The 18719-nt window shown below is 46.4% G+C and overlaps 1 protein-coding gene across 7 annotated transcripts in view; it reads left to right on the top strand.

Moving 5' to 3' along the window:
• Window positions 1-6980: 6980 nt before the first annotated feature.
• Window positions 6981-18719, top strand: part of PER2 (period circadian regulator 2) — a 98719-nt gene continuing 86980 nt past the window's right edge. For 4 of the 7 annotated variants that reach the window (XM_075068562.1, XM_075068556.1, XM_075068557.1 and 1 more), the window contains exon 1: window positions 7327-7391. The gene's annotated coding sequence lies outside the window, so the exon portion shown is untranslated. Of the gene's footprint in view, window positions 7116-7320; window positions 7392-18719 lie in introns of those variants that run through there. The other 3 variants (XM_075068555.1, XM_075068561.1, XM_075068554.1) reach the window with 2 other exon arrangements.

The following is an 18719-nucleotide window of genomic DNA, read 5'->3' on the forward strand; positions in this document are numbered from 1 at the left end:
CCTTCTCAGACACACTCTCAGATATGCTGAGTAGGGGTAGGTTAGCTGCAGGGGGCCCATTGTCTATGTTGGATGGTGGCTTTGGTCTAGCACGTTTGTTCTGCCCAGTTGCCATGTTGTGGGCTACTTCGTAAGAGGCACCTACCAACTCCCCAACAGGGAGTAAAAGGTTTCTATGTACTGTCTTTATTTGCCCTGGTCCCACTTTGGGTTTAATCTGGTAGACCGGCAGATCTCCCAGTTTTTCCACCACCAGGTAAGGTATTGCTTTCCATTTGTCAGCTTTCTTGTGTTTGCCAGCAATACCCAAATTTTGCAGCAGAACTGTATTCCCTGGCTGTATCTCCTCCGAACGCACCCTAGCGTCATACCAATGCTTCTTATGGTCTGAGTTTTTCTGAGCTGAAGATGTAGCTAAGTGATAAGCATCTCGTAGCTTTTGTGTTAGTTGGGATACATATAGCTGATGAGTCTCATGGCTATGTCCATCTTCTGATATGTCAAAGCACAAGTTTATGGGTAAACTTGGTTCTTGCCCAAACATAAGAGATATGGGGTGACTCTTGTAGCATCGTTCTTTATAGCGTTGTAGGCATGCACCAAAAATGCAACATGCTGGCTCCAGGTTGCCTTCTGCTCTGGCCGTAATGTCCCCAACATATCTAACAGAGTTCGATATTAAACCTCTCTGGTTAAGGATCACCTTGCAGGTGGTAAGGTGTTGTCCTAGTCTTTTTAATTCCTGCTATCCTCAGCACTTTCTTCAGAAGGTGACTCTCAAAGTCCCGCCCCTGGTCAGTGTGTATCTGAGGTGGGAATCCGTACACCGAAAAATATTTTTCCCACAATATTTGAGTGATGGTGGTGGCCCTCTTGTCACGTGTGAGATGTGTCTTCTTATACCATGTAAAATGGTCAGTCACTACTAAAATGTTCCTAACATTCCTCTTGTCCAGGTCTAAAGACAAGAAGTCAATGCATACCAACTCCAAAAGTTTGTTGCTGATGATGTTCTTCAGATATGCAGCTCTAGCGGGCAAAGTCTTCCTTTGAACATATCGAGCGCATGTCTCACATTTCCTGCAAACATCTTCAGCCATCCCGGACCAACAGAACCTATTATGAATAAGTTCCAAGGTCCTCTCCATCCCTAAATGTCCAAAGTCATTATTCAGGGCCCTCATGGGCTAGGGCTCTGTACTCTTTTGGTAGCTCTAGTTGCATTTGTTGCTTTTCTAAAGGGTCAGTGTTAATTCAGTGCAGCACTCTCTGAATCGTCTTAGTTTGTTCCATTCTCTCAATAATAGCTTACCCTCAGGGTTAGGTGGGATAATCGCAGCTGGTCTTTGCCCCTCCCTTATGGCAAGTAGTGTATCACGAATTTCAATATCTTGCAGCTGGGCTTCTTGCCAGTCAGCAGCATTGAGCATCAGCAGTGGAGATTGGTCCAACACAATATAGTTCACTGAGGCAGAAGGCACACTTTCATACCCAGAGCTTCTGCAACATACCCAGCAAGGCTCTCATGGGCCCTTGGCTCTCAGTGACTCACACTGCAAATAGCTCTCACTCCATCCATAGGTATCTCAGCAACTCCAGATGCCTCTGGACACCGGGACAATGCATCTGCATCTACATTGCTTCTCTCTGATCGGTACTGAATGCCGAACTCGTAACTAACCAGGGCGGCCACCCATCTCTGCCCAGTAGCATCCAGCTTAGCATGTTAACACAAGTCAGTGTATTGTTTGTCCACACTTGTAACTGAGCATCATACAAGTATCAAAATTTGTCAGTGATGGACCATTTCAAGGCCAAGAACTTCCACAATGCCTGTTCTCGCCTAGCTGGTCATTGGTTTGAAATCTACTGCCCTGCCCTCAGGTGACCAACCATCAACAACACCCTTTAAATTCCTTCGGAATTTTGAAAGGCCCCTTCCTATTTGCTCGGCAATGCATGCAGTGGTCTCAGCATATCTTTTCAGGTGACCATGGCTGCTCCGTGCACCAGGCAACCCCTCAACTTGGAGCAAAGCCAAGCTGCAGGACCTCATCAGCATTTGGAGAGAGTAGGCTGTCCAGTCTCAGCTGCACTCCAGCTATAGGAATTATGATATCCACAGACAGACATCACGATGAATGATAGAAAGGGGCCATGACTGGGACACAGTGCAATGCAGGGTCAAAGTGAAGGAGCTGCAGAACGTCTACCACAAAGTGCAGGAGGCAAACAGCCACTCTGGTGCTGTGCCCACGAGCTGCCAGTTCTACAAAGAGCTGGACGCGATACTCTGTGGTGGCCCACCTCCACTGCGAAGAGCCCCTTGGATACTTTGGGGGCTTGCATACCAGTCGAGATTGGACCGAGCCAGGAGGAGGAAATCTTGGACAATGATGTGGAGGCGGAGTGGGACCCAGATGCAGAGGATGACTCGGTGTTCAGAGATGCATGCAGCAAGGAGCTCTTTTCTACCCCAGAGGTGGCTAGCCTGTTACAGTGGTTGGAGCTTGTCAAAGTGGTAACAGGAGAGGGGGCCCCTGGTAAGTGGCTTTGATGTTGGGAATCACTGAAGCGAGTTGTTGCAGGAAGAAGGCTTGCAGAAAGCTGGCTAGTTTTCTGTGTGCTGAGCATAGGCGCCAACTCCCCTTAGTGCGCTGCGTCCCAGCTCCTCCCTCTACCTCCCAGTGCTTCCACCCCTCCCCCCCTGGCCGCCACCAAATTCTGGGAGGGAGGGAGAGGTGCGGGAATGTGGCACGCTCAGGGGAGGAGGCAATGAAGAGGGTGAGCCAGGACGCGGATTTGGGGAACAGGTTGGAATAGGGACAGGGAGGAGGCAGAGTTGGGGCAGGGACTTTGGGGAAGGGGTTGGAATGGGGGGTGGGGTAGGGGCAGGAAGAGGTGGGGCAGGGGCAGGGGCTTATGGAAGGGGTGGAGAGGGGGTGGGGCCAGGGGCAGAGCAGGGTCGAGCACCCACAGGAAAGAGGGGATGTCAGCGCCTATGGTGCTGAGCTTGCCAGAAGGGATTTGCAGAAGGCAGGCTTGTGTCTGTGTGATGTGCATACCACCACATGCCTAGTCAGAGTGGCAGAACAGGGACTCCCTCACTTCACGTGAATCTGCCTCAGAGATCTCCACAAAACTCTCATGAAGATACTGGGCAATCCACAGCGGCAGGTTCTTTGGTAGAGCTGCTTTGTTTCTTGCCCCGTTAAGGGCACCGCTCTGCCATCACTGTCACTCATGATGTGTTAGCCAGAGTGAGCAGCATATTTGTTAACAGTGCAGGATCCATGCCTGCCGACCTAAGAGGCAGAGAACGCACTACACAAACTGTTGAAAGATGGTGCCAAATATGGACAGAAGCACCGGGATTTCTGGGATGTGAAGCAATGCATCATGAGGCATTGAGACAGGACCAAGATGCCCCGCGACCCCCTCCACCTTCCCACAACACTTAGCGGCAAAAAAAGAAGAGATGCTCTGTGGGATAGCTGCCCACAGTGCACCACTCCCAAAGCTGCTGCAAGTGCTGCAAGTGTGAACATGCTATTGCACAGGCAGCTGACAGCGTGAACACACAACAGCGGTTTCCCTTCAGCGCTCTCAGAGTGGCGATATAACTGCCAGCGAAGAAACTCTGCCAGTATAGACACACCCTAATAAGAAGGGTAACCAAAAGCTGTTGTTCTGTTTAATCAGGTTAAATAAAAGCTTAGTGGTTTTCAAAGCCCAGAGGGCAGAGGTGTTCAGTGGGGTTGTAAAGAGATATGCAGGGCCCTGAAAATAGAGGACAAGCAGCCAGGATCACCCTATGCTCACAGTCAAATGTCCCGAGAGAAAGCTCAGGCCTGTTCTAGAGTGGTAGCCGTGTTAGTCTGTAGCAGCAAAACCAACAAGGAGTCCTTGTGGCACCTTACGGTCTAACAAATGTATTTGGTTCTAGCCCATGAAAGCTTATGCCCAAATAAATGTGTTAGTCTCTAAGGTGTCACAAGGACTCCTCGTTGTTTAGGCCTGTTCTAGACACCCAGAGACATCAATGTTGAAGAAAGTGTGTACTCAGGAAGGGGCAGGTTGTGACACATAGTGATGTGTGCCAGATCAGAACATAGGCCCTGAACCTACAATGCATGCTGGTGGATTGCTGTGCCCAGATGGAGGTCCACTAACTTTAGTGAGATTTTGTGGGCAGAGGGGTCTGCCTTTCAGGATTGTGGGGACCTAGATAAAACTTCAAGCAGGATGCGATATAGAACTTTGACAAGTTTTATGAGAGGAAAACTGGAATGGTCTAAATGTGTGATAATTAAATAGTAAATTTCACAAAGTGGAAAACTTTGAGACAGGGCTGCCCGGGGGCGGGCGGGTGGGGCAAGAGGGGCAATTTTCTCTGGGTCCCGGGCCCCACAGGGGCCCCCACGAGTTTTTCAGGGCCTCTGGAGCGGGGTCCTTCACTCGCTCCGGGGGCCCTGGAAAATTCTCGCGGCACCCAGGCCCCCGAAGCTTCTTCCGCTCCGTGTTGTCATCGGCGGGGGGTCCTTCTGCGGCAGGAACTATCACTGAAGTTCCCCGAAGACCCGCGGCGGGGGGTCCTTCCGGCACTTCAGCAGCGGGTCCCGGGGATGGCCTGCAGTGGCAATTCGGTGGTGGGGGGTCCTTCTGCCCCGGGACCCACCACTTAAGTGCTGGGTCTTCGGTGGCAGGGGCTCCCCGCCGCCGAAGACCCCAGGCCCCCTGAATCCTCTGGGCGGCCCTGCTTTGAGATGAACATATGCCAAACACATACTAAAAATGAGAGGTTGATTTTGGCCTCAAGAGTAACTTGTTCTGGTGCCAATAATAAACTAGCTCCTGATTTTAAAGGGGCAGAACTCTTTAAGATTCTCACAGTAATGTTAACTCAACCACATTGCACACATACAGTCTCTCTTTTTTATTTTAAATATTTATTGAAATATGTAAGAAACACCATGTAAAACAATACCCTGCTTTTAACCTTAAAATGTAGAAAAGACTGAGAGCAGTAAACAAAATTATCTGTTTCTTGGTTGGGTTCTTTTGATCCTGCAAATATTTACACTGTCTTAATCTCATTTACATAAGTAGCCCCCATCTGGACTAATATACATAAAGTACACAGTACTTGGCTACTATGATGGCAGGCAGTATATAAACTGTGAGGTGTGCAAAAGTGTTAGCAAGATTGAAGTCTAAAACTTAAAAAAATATTTCTCTAACAGTTTAGTCCTGCTGCACTTAGCAACCATTTTATTTGGTGTGTTTCTAGCAAGACAGGAGCCAATATGGTGGCTGGTTGTTTCTTTGGCTGTGAACAAGAATAATTGATTATGTCAGCAGGGATGTGTACTACTGTAGGAGTAATAGACCTGGTAGCCTCTTAATTAATACCAGTGTTATCAGGAGTAACTTGCTGTACTGATACAAACTGCTATAACCACTGGAAAAGTGGGACGAAAGGAGAATACAATCCAATTTTCATTAGCACACTGCTGTGAGAAAACAGTAAAGGAACTCCCATATTTGGAGATGGCAAATGGTTTTTTCACTTTGGCTTTAAACAACCCAATAAGAAAAGTAGTTCACTTAAAAGTATATGGAAAAGTGGGGAGGAGAAGGGGGCAGGGAATAGAACCCTGACAATATTCTCATTGGTTTCTGTTTAGCCCCCCCCCCTCCCCAAAAAAACACAACAAAAACAAAACAAAAAACAAACAAACCTGGACAGCATCTCTTTAAAATGAGCTGGGAGCAAGTGGCACTGGTAAGGTACCAGGTGGAGTACTGTCTATAGTTTTGGATGCCAGACTTTAAGAAAGATATGGACAAACTAGAGAAAGTTCGGAGGAGGGCAACAAAAATGATAAAAGGTTTAGAAAATCTGACCTATGAGGAAAAGTAAAAAGAAGTAGGCATATTTCATCATGAGAAAAGACAGAGGGGTGAGGGGAAGCAGACCTGATAATAGTCTTCAAATAGCTTAACAGCTGTTATAAAGAATCTGGCAATCAATTGTTCTCCATGACCAGGAAGGATAGGATAAGTAGTAATTAGGGTAAACAAAGAAGACTTAGGTGAGATATTTCTAACTATAAGGGTAGTTAAGCAGCGGAACTGGTTTCCAAGGTAGACTGTGTCATTGGAGGATTTTAAGATCAGGTTTGAAAAACCCTTGTCAGGGATGGTCTAGGATGGTGTACTTGATCCCACCTTACTGCAGGAGGCTGGACTACATGTCCTCTCCAGGTCCCCTTGAGGTCTACATTTCTCTGATTTAAAGGTCTCAACCAGGATGGGGCTAAGCCCAGCACAAGCTGGCAAAAGGCAGCCCCTGCCCCAAAGGGCAGCCTTGTCTTCAGTGCTAAAAGTGTGTGGGTTTTTTTTTTTAAACCCTCAGGGTAAGTGAACATGCGTGTATTACCCCACGGTAGGAACAGCGGGGTGACCATGTGCTCTCGTTTTATCAGGTCAACCCTAGCGGGGAAGGGCTGGTCAGCTCCTGGTTTACTTCAAGATACAGAGTCCGACCTACATCAAAATGTCAAGTCTACGCTGAGTTTTCTTCCTGGGCATCACTCATGCCGGCCCAAAGTAAAACCCATCCTGGGCGGTGCTTACCACGCCAAGAACGGGGCGAGGGGAAACTGAGGCACACAGCCGCGAAGGACCCTGCCCTGGTCGGCCAATAACGGGGCTGGGCACAGAACCAGTTTTCCTGCTCCGGCCTTTTAGCCAAGGCTGCCTCCTGCTAGCTCGGTTGGGGCCCGGCCGGCAGGTCGCCTCCGCAGAGCAGCTTGCGGGTGCGCATAGGGGGCGCGCACGGGGCTCTGGGCACAAGGGGAAGGTAAGGGACGACGCACTGAGGCAGCGCTGGGATGGGGCGCTCATGGCTGCCTATGCAAAGCCCCGCCCCTTGTGACGCACGCATTGATTCCCTCCCGTCCGCCCTCGGCACGCATTGACGTCAGTCAGTTTCAGGCGGGGAGAGAATTCTCGCTGCGCTTCTGGCCGGGAGGCAATCGCTGCCCTAGTCGGCTGTTGCGGGCGGCTGGTCGTACCCTGCCCAGCCCGGCGCTGGCGAGCCCAGTGGAGGGGTGAGTATTTTTTGGCCCTGCTGGCAGACCGTCGCTCCGGAATGGGAGGCGGTTTGCCCCGACAACAGCCGTGGAAACATGGTGTCACACGTGAGGCTTATGTAAAATAAGCGGTGTCTGCCAGAGCCAATGGGATGGCGGGTGCCCCCTGCCGCTGGCCGAGGCGGTGCCTCCCGGGCCAATGGGCGGCGCGGGGAGGTGTCTCAGTCACGTTTCTGAGTGTATGAAGTCGGTGCTGGGCTGGGGCAGCGGCGTTGTGAGGAGCCGGGGCGCCTGGTGAGTGAGGGACGGCGGGTCCCCCTCTCGTTATGTAACCGTGCCCGCCGCGCGGGCGGCTGTGCCCGGGGATTAGGGGGACTATCCCATTCCCTGCGTCTGAGGGAGCGGGCCCGTCAGGGGGTGCGGTACGGACTGGGGGGTCGGCTGCAGTGCGGCCCCGAGCGCAGGGAGCCTTCTGCTCCGATTGAGAGTTGGTGGGTGAGTGAGAGGAATCGGGGCGAGCGGATTGGGGTTCGGGGGCTGGGCGACGGCGGTTATGGGATTGGGGGCAAAAGGATCGGGGGTGCAGTGGGTTATGGGGGCTGGGCCGGGTGAATGAGAGGAGCGGGGGATGGGGGCTGCTTGAGGGGAGAGTGGGCAGGTGGGTTTGCAGTGGGTGGATGTATGGTAGTGTCAGTGTGTTCGTTATCCGCACAGAGGGGTGCGTACTGAATGTTCCTATTTCCCTGTGATGTATGGTTCTTATCTAGTTCCTCTTCCATGGTATGTGGAAAGTATTGGCCCTGGCTCTGCAGTGAGGCTAAGATCCTCCCTGCGCTGTGAGAGGTGAGCTCCCAGCTAGACTGTGGCACTGCAGGTGGTTCTAATCCTTCCAGTCTGGCATTAGGAGATAGGATGATGGGACAGAGTAATTGTTTAATCACATTTAGGGCTTCTCTTGCACTTAAACTGGTGTTAAAGATGACCTTAAAATCTAGCTGTTGCTTATTTTCTTTGTGACTCTGCTGTGTCTTGTTAAGTGTGTTATAGTGGCTTCTGCTTTTCTGATAGGAGTATTGTACAATGTTGTAGCTGAGTTGTATGTTGTAGGTGTCATACATGTATGTTAGTGACCATAGAATACTTTTAAACGTGCATAATACTAGATAAGTGATAAATATCAATTCAGAATGCAAATTCTAAAGTCAGATAGAATTTAACTTGCCGGCTACTAAATCTTCAGTGTATGCGTGCAAATCTCTACTTGTTAAAATGTGAAGATAAAAGATTGTACTAGCTAGCTGAATCTCTTCTACAGAATTAAATAAACCATAAATGAGACTGGCAAGATGCTTTGTCTTATGTTGCTTTTTATGCATGTTAGCAAACTGTCTCAAAGCTATTCGATGTTATTACTTACCTTACAGGCACGTACACTGTCTCTGTAAAACTGTTCCAATTGCCAAGCTCTGCTCTGTGTAACTATATGGACAAAACTTATTAATTTCTTTTAATAACATTTAATAATTGGCCATTAGTAATACACTGAATAAATTATCATTTGAGAGAATTTAGCTACAATTTACCCAACAACGGGATCTCTAAAAGATGGCTTTATGGCAGTGGTTTTCAAACTTTTATTCTGGGGACCCAGTTGAAGAAAATAGTTGATGCCCACGACCCAACGGAGCTGGGGATGAGGGGCTTGAGGTGTGGAAGAGATTCAGGACTGGGGCAGAGGGTTGGGGTGCAGCGGTGAGGGCTGTGGGGTGGAGTTGGGAATGAAGGGTTGAGGGTGTCAGAGGGGGCTCTGGGCTGACGCGGGAGGTTGTGGTGCGGGAGGGGTCAGGGTTCTGGGCTGGGGGTGCAGGCTGTGGGATGGGGCCGGGGATGAGGGGTTAAGGGTGCAGGAGGGGCTCTGGGTTTGGGGGGGGGGCTCACGGCTGGGGCAGGGAGTTGAGGTGTGGGAGTGGGTCAGTTCTGGGTTGGGGGTGCAGGCTCTGGCATGGAGCTGGAGTTTGGGGTGCAGGAAGGGGTTCCAGGTTTGGGGGTGTTCAGGGCAGGGTATTGGGGTGTGGACTTACCTCCCATGGCCCCCGGACAGTGGTGCAGTGGGGGTGCAAAGGCAGGCTTCCCGCCTGTCTCAGTACTGTGGACTGCGCTGCGCCCTGGAAATGGCCAGCAGCAGATCCAGCTCCTAGGCGGAGGCACGTGACTCTTGCTGCTCTTCTCCCCTCTCCCTCCCCCCCTTTTCCCCCAGTTTGGAGCCAGTGCTTGGGGCAGGAGCAGCGTGAGGAGCCCTGTGTCTTCCCTGTCTAGAAGCTAGACCCATTGCTGGCCACTTCCAGGGTGCAGCACAGTGTCAAAACAGGTACACACTAGCCTGCCTTAGCTGGGCAGAACCACTGACAGAAGTTTTAAAGTCCCAGTCAGTGGTGCTAACCAGAGCGACCCAGTGCCTGACGTGTTGCGACTCACCACTAGGTCGCATCCCGAAGTTTGAAAAACTCTGCTTTATGGTGTATTCTAACCTAGACACCAAAACAGAGTATTTGAGACTTTATTAACTGTTTTCAGTTGAGGGCCTAGATTATCATATCTTAAAGGACTATATATAAGACCTGTGCTATAAAACTGTTTTTCTAAAATAGGTATGTAAAGTTTTACGCTTCAGAACCTTACATATTTAATAGCTTTTTTATTTTTTTAAAAAAATAATACAAATTTACACTATATTAATATTGTTTGGTAGATTATATAGGAAAGTAGAAGATGCTCTTCATACTGCAGTAAAACTGAAGGTTTATTTAGAGTGAACATCATCAAGTAATATACCACATTTCTCATTCTTTGTCCTGCTATTGTTTCAAGATTACTATTATTGAAGGTTGAGAAGAAAAAGTTATTTTGTTTTTTTATGTTGCTCATTTGACAAGTGTGTTTGTGTGCGCGCGTGTGTATATTGATAGTCACTTTTTTCCCCCCGTTATCTGAGTGGGCCTTTCATATAGCAACTAAGGAAAGATCATAAAGAGAAATAAAAACCAAATCAGTGATTCTAAAATCAAATTTGGCATGGAATCAGGAGTCATACCTCAGGCTGTTAAATACATTTTTGAAAACTGTTAAGATTTCAAGTTGTCAGGGTTCCTTTACCCATTGAGACCGTGTTTACATATGACATACATGTTTAGGTAACATTTCTCAGTACTACTAGTATCTCTGGGAATTGGCTTCTGTCTCTTAGGGATGATGAAAATGAATCCAGAAGATGCTAATATGATAGTGGTTGCCATCTGAGCATTTACTGAGATATCCAAATCCTTATTATCTATGTGTAGCAGCCGTATTAAGGCTTAATACATGGCATAACAGTGTCAAACTAAGGTCCTTTTCCTGCAAAGACTTACCCATATGCTAAACTTTATGCACTCCGGCCCTGATCTTGCACTATTACAGATTTTTTTTTTTTTTTTAGCCTGACTATGGAATATGGCAGGTGTGGCCAAACCATGACTCGTAAGCCACATGCAGCTCTTTTACAGTTAATGTGGCTTGTGGGGCTCCCTCTACTCCCGCCTCCATTCTCTGTATATTTCGGGGATTCATCCCTGTGGTGGGATGGTAAGGTTAGGGGTTTCTAGCAGAGATGACTGGTGCCTGCTGGTGGGGAAGGGGGGCACACAATTTAAAGGTTTGTCCTCCCCCCTCCCCCGGGACACCGTCCCTCTTACCCTCAGCAGCCCTGCCCTGCAATTCCCAGATGTTAGTTCCACCTGGGGAAGCAGCAGCAAAAGCAGTGGCTATCTCTGCAGCTCCCACTTCTTTGCCGCTGGCGCTACCTCTCCCCATAGCTGCACTTATCAGTTGCTGGATCTAGCAGCTGCCTTGCAGGGAGGGGGCCTGGTGGCACCATGTGACAGAGCAAGGCCAACAAATCCTGGCAAAAATCTGGGGGGGGCACTTGGCCCCCATGTGTCCCCCCATAAGTCGCCTCTGGCTTCTGCCCAGCAGGCAGCTCAGGGTTTCAGTCCCACAGGGTGCACCTATCAGTTTTTGGGGCTTCAGCAAGAGTGAGACTGAAGCCCTGAGCCCTGGCAGGTGCGCCCTGCGGGGCTGAAGATCTGAAGATGGTTGTATGTGGCTCACAGGGTCAGTAAACTTGGCCGTCCCTAGAATATGGCTAACAGCCTGTCTGCCTTATGGTGTGTTGTGGCAAAGGGCCTGGTTACAGATGGATTTGAAGTGTAGGTGAACCTCACAGGAAAATTATGTACTAGTTTTAAAGAGAAGGCTGGAGTCTTCTACAACTACTAGCATATCATTTATTTTTTTACCACCATTGTGTTGTAATGACATACGTCAAATGACCTTGAGCCACTAACACATTTACAGTAATTAAAGCAGTTTGAGTGGATTAACATTGTTTGTTTAAATAAATTCCTGTGCTTATAACTGTGCCAGCAGCATATATTAAAGACAACTTTGTAAGTGCTAAAGAGCTAGGTATGCTTTTTTCTTTTTAAATAGATGTACCATTCAATATGATTCCTCCTGATGTTTATGAATAGCTGCTGTCTCTGCTGAAATCTGTAAACTAGTTTTTCATCTCTATTTATTTATTTTGGTTATTCAGGCCACTTTATTGTTTTCGCTATAGATCTAGAATTATTTTTATCTGCAAGAAAATAAAGGCTGAACTTAATGAGAAACTATATCAGAATACCACCCAAATACTGCAGTGCAGCGTATTAAAAAGAATATATAAAAATCTAGAGATGATAGTGGTGCAGGACTGAACACCACTGCAGGTTACAGTAACATTTGGAAACTTTGAGTATTTTTGACAATGTTTGCTATTTATTTGGAAGGAAACATTTGTCTTAAAGTCTTGAAAGGAAAAAATTGTCATCAATATTGAATTAAGAATTTCTGTTGTGAAATTCAGTGTATTCTATGACATTAGGCTCTTTTTATTTGATGTGTGCATCAGGGTTTTGCAGGATATCAGGTAGGGGAACTTTGGTTTTATAGACTGCATTCCTTTGTGTAGAAGACTATTGTTTTTGTTGTTAGTGGGATTATATCTTTATCTCTGGAAAGGCATCTAGTTGAAATCAAAATAAATATCATCAGTGAGCTACTTGAGCTCATAGCGGTTACTTCCAGCCTGAAAAATGATCCTTGTCCCCTTTGTGTTGCCTCAAGAATAAGTTCTACAGAGAGAGCACATATTTTATAGTGTTAGTGGATCTTCTAGCACAATGCCTCCTATCTGCAAATCCTGACTGGGCTTTTGGGGTGGTACTAAATAAAACTACTTGAATTTTTAGGAAAAACTAGTTTCGGACCTAGTCCAGGAACCTCATCTTTTTTTATATTGATAAGTTTTCCTCTGCATGAGATCAAATACCAAATTCTCAGTCTACTTAATAGGATACGATTTCCTGGCTAAATACAAATAGACCAGAAGTGGGGAGCGCGAAAGTTGAGCATGTGAGCTGGGTTTTTTGTCTGGTTTCTGATGACCAGGAAAAATGTTAATCCTTGATAGCCTAGGCTTTCATAGGGTTTAAAAGAAATTACATTAAACTTTTAACAGTGTAAAAGGGATTTTATACTTCTGTAAAGCTCCTTTTGTCTATTAGTAATTCATCTGAGTTGACAGTAGTTTCCCTGTACTCATAATTGGCCTATTTTAAAAGGGAACAGCATGTTCTCTTTAATGCATTGTGTAATACTGGGCAAAGCTTCTTTACCGGAAATGCTTGGTTACCTAGCAATTATGATACATAATAACAAAACAGCTGTTATGTATTAAAGTTTTGTGTCTCCAAGTTTTGATTCTAAGCTCTATGAATCCATTGAGTGTCTGTAGGTTACCAGGATTTCCAATTGGGTTCTGTGGTGGAGTGCTTAGGATCATTTCTATGTCTGCCCTTTGTTTCTTTTCCCATTCTATCCTTTCTTTTTCTTATCACCTTTTCTTTGCCATTCTTAGGCCATGTCTATGTGAGCAAGTTTACAGTGGCATAGCTGTATCAGTACAGCTGTGCTACAGTAAGGCCTGGTCTACACTACACGTTTAAACCGATTTTAGCAGCATTAAACCGATTTAACGCTGTACCCATCCACGCTATGAGGCCCTTTATATCGATATAAAGGGCTCTTTAAATCGGTTTCTGTACTCCTCCCCAACAAGAGGAGTAGCGCTAAAATCGGTATTACCATATCGGATTAGGGTTAGTGTGGCGGCAAATTGACGGTATTGGCCTCCGGGCGGTATCCCACAGTGCACCACTGTGACCGCTCTGGACAGCAATCTGAACTCGGATGCAGTGGCCAGGTAAACAGGAAAAGCCCCCCGAAATTTTGATTTTCATTTCCTGTTTGCCCAGCGTGGAGCTCTGATCAGCACGGGTGGCAATGCAGTCCCAAATCCAAAAAGAGCTCCAGCATGGACCGTACGGGAGATACTGGATCTGATCGCTGTATGGGGAGACAAATCTGTTCTATCAAAGCTCCGTTACAGAAGACGAAATGCCAAAGCGTTTGAAAAAAAAAATCTCCAGGCTACACAGTGCTGCGTGACAAGCGTAACGGGAAGCCAGAGACTCAAATGGACGCTCATGGAGGGAGGGAGGGGGTACTGAGGACTCCAGCTATCCCACAGTCCACAGCAGTCTCCGAAAAGTATTTGCATTCTTGGCTGAGCTCCCAATGCCTGTAGGTTCAAACACATTGTCCGGCGTGGTTCAGGGAATAGCTCGTCAATTTACTCCCCCCTCCCCCCCCACGTGAAAGAAAAGGGAAAGAAATCGTTTCTTGACTTCTTTCAATGTCACCCTATGTCTACTGAATGCTGCTGGTAGACGCGATGCTGCAGCAGTGAAGAGCAGTATCCGCTCCTCTCCCCTCCCTGGTGGCAGATGGTGCAGTATGACTGGTAACCGTCCTTCACCATCAGCCCCGTGAGTGCTCCTGGCTGGCCTCAGGTGAGGCTGGCCGGGGGCGCCTGGGTAAAAATAGGAATGATTCCCGGTCATTCCCAGTAGATGGTACAGAACGGCTGGTAACCGTCTTCATCATAGCAACTGGGGCTGAGCTCCATCAGCCCCCTCCCTTCCTGTGTAAAGAAAAGATTCTGTCCTGCCTGGACTGTCATAGCAGCGGCATGCTGGGCTCCTCTCCCCCGCACCGCTTAATGTTCTGCCTGGACTGTCATAGCACCGGGAGGCTGCCTCCCCTCATTTTATCTCACTAACAAGTCTCTGTTTCTTATTCCTGCATTCTTTATACTTCATGACACAAATGGGGGGGACACTGCCACGGTAGCCCAGGAAGGTTGGGGGAGGAGGGAAGCAACGGGTGGGTTGTTGCAGGGGCACCCCCGTGAATGGCATGTAGCTCATCATTTCTGCGGGATCTGACATGGAGCAGCTGTGCTCTCTGATACACTGGTTCTCTAGTACACTTGCCCCATATTCTAGGCAGGACTGACTCTATTTTTAGAAACCATAAAGGAGGGATTGACTCGGGGAGTCATTCCCAGTTTTGCTTTTGCGCCCCCGGCCGATCTCAGCCAGGGGCACCCATGATAGCAGCAGACAGTACAGAGGGACAGATAACCGTCATCTCATTGCCAATTTACGCCGGCAGCAGACGGTACAGAACGACTGATAACCGTCTCTGCTATCATGCAAAAGCAAATGAATGCTGCTGTGTAGCGCTGGAGTATCGCCTCTGTCCGCGGCATCCAGTACACATACGGTGACTGTAAAAAAAAAAAAAAAAAAAAAAAAAAAAAAAAAGCTGAACGGGCTCCATGGTTGCCGTGCTATGGCGTCTGCCAGGGCAATCCAGGGAAAAAGGGCGCGAAATGATTGTCTCTGCCGTTGCTTTCCCGGAGGAAGGAATGACTGACGACATTTACCCAGAACCACCCGCGACAATGATTTTTGCCCCATCAGCCACTGGGCTCTCAACCCAGAATTCTAAGGGGCGGGGGAGACTGCGGGAACTATGGGATAGCTACGGAATAGCTACCCACAGTGCAACGCTACGGAAATCGATGCTAGCCTCGGACCATGGACGCACACCGCCAAATTAATGTGCTTAGTGTGGCCGTGTGCACTCGACTTTATGCAATCTGTTTTATAAAACCGGTTTATGTAAAATCGGAATAATCCCGTAGTGTAGACGTACCCTAAGATTGCTTGTGTAGTTGCTCTGTGCTAATTGGAGAGAGCCCTACCGTCAACATAATTAAACCACTTCCAACTAGCGCCGCAGACATAAAGTATTCACATCGTGCTTCTGTTGGTATAACTTACGTTGCTTAGAGGGGTGGTTTTTTCACATCTCTGAGTGACTTAAGTTATACCAACAAAAGTACTAGTGTAGAGTTAGGTCAAGCCTCTTCTGTTCTATTCCTTCCCCCACTCCCCCTTCTGAAGTCCTGCAGCGTGTAAAGCATTTTTTTACTACTCTTTTTCCTCTGGCTACAGTAAAGCTCTCCAGACAATCTGCTGAAAAAAGAAAATTTAGTAGGCTTATGTAATCTTATACATTTTCCTTACTTGCTAGCTGTTTGTAGAGTGCTGTGGTTGCTGTTGACATTGTATCAGACTACACTGTGCTCTTAAACTAACATAAGGGCTGGATGAATACATTGATTGGGCCAACAGTTTGAAGTCCATGTACTACTTAGTCTAAATACATAATTATACAGTTTGTAAAATCATATTTATTCACTTTGTTTCAGGAGTTCATTATATCAAGGGTTACTTAAGTAGCACGATTCACTGACTGTCTAGACAGCCACCAGGAATCAGGTGGCCTTTACATGCCAAAAATCCTATGCAAGCATTGTAGATGTATGTTATACATTTTGGTTTAAAAATTATTTGTCATTGAATTACTTTTGTTACTAGTAATATGAGAAGTCAGGTTCTTCAAATATGCGTTGCTGTGGATCTATAGGTGTGCATATGCCCCAGGCATTCAAGCTTGGAATCTTTTGCATAGCCGACGTTCAGAAACCAGTTTCCCCTGCTTCCAGGAGGTTTGGGTGGAGATTTTAGCTAACAAATGGGTGCTGGACATTCTACCTGCCCCTTTCCTCTCCTCCCTTCGTCTGCAACCCATCTCACAAGAGCCTTTTTACAAAAAGTGGCCTATTCCACCTTGGAGCCATAGAAAACATTCTTCAAGTATACAGGGGCAAGAGTTTCTACTCCCATTATTTCTTCAGTCTGAAGAAAGTGGATCTTCATCTTTGACCAAAACTGAGGTATTTCCTGATCCTAAACCATGGCATTTCCCTACCCTCTGTTGCTGGGAAAAATCTTGCATGGGTCATATTGAATAGACTTAACACCTGTCTTGTGGAAACCATTCTAGACATGATCGTCACAGCCCATAAGCTTCAGGAAAAGTGCTGAGAGTAAAACCATGGTCTTTACATGGTATTTTTTGACTCAGCTAAAGCTTTTAACTCTAAATCACGAGGGACTCTAGAAATGCAAAGGTATTTTTTCTTCTTTTTATTTTTAATTTTTGGTCATTCAGTCCTTCCATGATGTGGTGCTGTCCAGAGTTGTGGAAAATGGCAAGATACCAGACCCATTTCTGGTTACCTGTGTCACTGAACAAGGTTGTGTGTTGGCTGCCATGCTTTTTTCCATCTTTTTTTTTTTTTTTTTCCAGCTGTGCTTATGGATGCATTTCATATCATTGACAGGAGAATTTATCCAGTTCTACACTGATACAGTTGTTCAATCTACAGCACTTGCACTGCAACTTCTTGCATTGGTCTGACTTTGCATATGTGTTTACCTGTAGTGTTTACTGACTCCTCATACATCGACGTGAGACTCCATCAAACTTGAGGAGATTGAACAAATGCCTCCACAGCCTTGGCTTCAAGATGGTGGTGTTTGCCTCCATCACTTCAGACTCAAGATTGGTTTGTGACTTCCAATTTGCATTCCACGTTGCCATTCATCAAGCCTGAAGAAGTACCCTTTACTTATGTAATGGCCTAATGATGATCAGTAATGCTGCAAGTCTGTTACAGAGGTCACGGAAGTCATAGGGCCAGTTGCTCAGGCACCCCACGGCCAGCCTCACCGGCCACTGCTGGAGTGGCCCTGGAGTCTGTCGCTGCCAGAATAAAATCGAGATATTGAGAAAAAAATTAATCGAGAAACCAAAGGACATGAAGAGAAGACATTCTTTAACTGCCTGTCCACAAATGCTAGGAGCTTGGATAACAAACAATTCACTTGTGAGCATAAATTTGATCTAGTTGGTATTACTGAAACTGGTGGCTGACTACCTTTATCAAAATGCTAAAATCCATGGCTATAACCAATTTGGAAAGACTTCAGTAGGTATGTCTTTTTGGATTCGTCTTCAAGAGGATGTGGTGGACATACCCACCTTTTTTGGGTGACAAATCTGAAGTACTGTCCCACAATGATGTGTCCATAGAAGAAGTTTTAGAACAAATTGATAAATTAAACAGTAATAAGTCACCAGGGCCAGATGGTATTCACCCAAGAGTTCTCAATGAACTCAAATATGAAATTGCGGAACTAAGTGTAGTGTGTAATGGATTGCTGAAGCAAGTCTCTGTCAGATGATTGGAAGGTAGCTAATATAATGTCAAGCTTTAAAAAGGGCTTCAGAGGTGATCCTGGTCATTACAGGCCCATGAGCCTTACTGCACTACTGGGCAAATTGAATCAGATGCTTAGATGACCATGCTATGTTGGAGAAGAGTCAATCTGACTTTTGTTAAGGGAAATCATGCCTCACCAATCTATTAAAATTCTTTGTGTATTTCCACGAGCATGCGGATAAGGGTGATCAAGGCAATATAGCGTACTTGAATTTTTAGAAAGATTTTAACAAGCTCCTTCATCAAAGACTCTTAAGCAAAATAGGCAGTCATGTGACAAGAGGGAAGTCCGCTCATGGATCAGTACCTGATTATTCCTACCTTTTGTTTCTTATCTTTTTAAATAGTTTCCATAATGGAGGGGAGTAAAAAGTGGAGTCTCCCAAGCATTTCTGTTGGGATCTGTGCTTTTCAATATGTATATTAATAATTTGGAAAACAAGGTGAACCAGTGAAGTGGCAAAGTTTGAAGATAATACAAAATTATTCAAGATGGTTATGTCCAAAGCAACAAAATGGCATATGAAATTCAACATTTGATAAGTGCAAAGTAATGGGCATTGGAGGGGAGGGGTTGCCTTAAAAAGGATATGTGGAACTGGAAAAGATTCTGAGAAGCGTAACCAAAATGATCAGGGGAATGGAGTGGCATCTGAATGAGCAGAAATGAAAAAGACTAGCTCTTTTTAGCTTGGAAAAGAGATGGCTAAGGAGGGATAGGATAGAGCCCTATAAAATCATGAAAGATGTGGAAAGAGTGAATAGAGAAGCATTCTTTATCATCTTCCACAATACAAAACCAGGGTCACTTGAAATTAATAGGCAGCAGGTTTAATAAAAACATGCAGTTAACCTATGGAAATATATTCCCATGGGGCATTATTGCCGAAAGTATAACTTAATTATTTTTTTGAACCCAGTACATTCATGGAGGATAGGCC

This window comes from Chelonoidis abingdonii, chromosome 8, assembly GCF_003597395.2.
Source record: "Chelonoidis abingdonii isolate Lonesome George chromosome 8, CheloAbing_2.0, whole genome shotgun sequence".
NCBI lineage: Eukaryota > Metazoa > Chordata > Testudines > Testudinidae > Chelonoidis > Chelonoidis abingdonii.